The sequence below is a fragment of the Octopus bimaculoides genome, chromosome 5 (assembly GCF_046866305.1).
Source record: "Octopus bimaculoides isolate indiv1 chromosome 5, ASM4686630v1, whole genome shotgun sequence".
Lineage (NCBI taxonomy): Eukaryota > Metazoa > Mollusca > Cephalopoda > Octopoda > Octopodidae > Octopus > Octopus bimaculoides.
Window position 1 is genome coordinate 42880492 of NC_142932.1, and position 921 is coordinate 42881412.

Below are 921 nucleotides of genomic sequence, written 5' to 3' on the forward strand. Positions count from 1 at the left end.
TTAGAGATTTATTTACATTTTTTTTTTTTTATTTCATTTGTTTTATATGTTTTTCCATGCTGGCATAGGTTGGATGGATATTTATTTGAGTCTGCATTTCTGGCCAAATGCCCTTCCTGTCAACAATTTTTACTTTATTTCAAGTATGAAATCTTTGTTTTGTTTCGCTGACCTTCGAAAGCACAGAGTGACATGGCAACTACATTTCCCTCAATCATAATCGGCTTTAACATTTCAAAAATTACTTTCACATACTTGCATGGTTCACACAAATATCATTGAAGCAGATTTTCTGAAACCAGGTACTCTTCCTCTGGCAAACCATCATTTTGTGAACTATAAGTTGGGAAAATGCATTGTTATATTCTTCACTTAAGAATGTGGTTATTTGTGAGGGATCATTAGCATATGATGCATTCTGATCCATTACAGAATCAATCTGGTTATGTGTTTGGTTCTGTTATATATTAGTTTCTATCTATCTTGTGGAATTAATTTCTTGTGGGAGTAGGCGTTTATTTGGGACATGCTTTCGACAGATCTTGATTATCTCTTCATACAAACACTTCATTCCCACGTTAATATTGAGGTTGCTAATACTGTGAAACCAATTTCTTTTGAAGATTTTGGCTTCGATATCTCTCCAGTCGGCCTTCCTGAAACTTAAGTTCAGGATGAGTGAGTTATGTTTAAGGTTATTTGAGTATGTTGCCCTCTTTGTACCATATACAGATAATTCTATAATGCTCTGCTCGGAAATAGTGGTGGGAATGACCTGAACATTGTGAATGAAGACTGTATTGGTGATAAAGACTAGGCCGAGTATGTTATTTTCCCTAATTGGACGGATAATGATTTGTTGTATGAGAAAGTCTTTAGTGCTATCGAGGAGAGCGTTTGTATCTTTCCTATTCAGTTGCT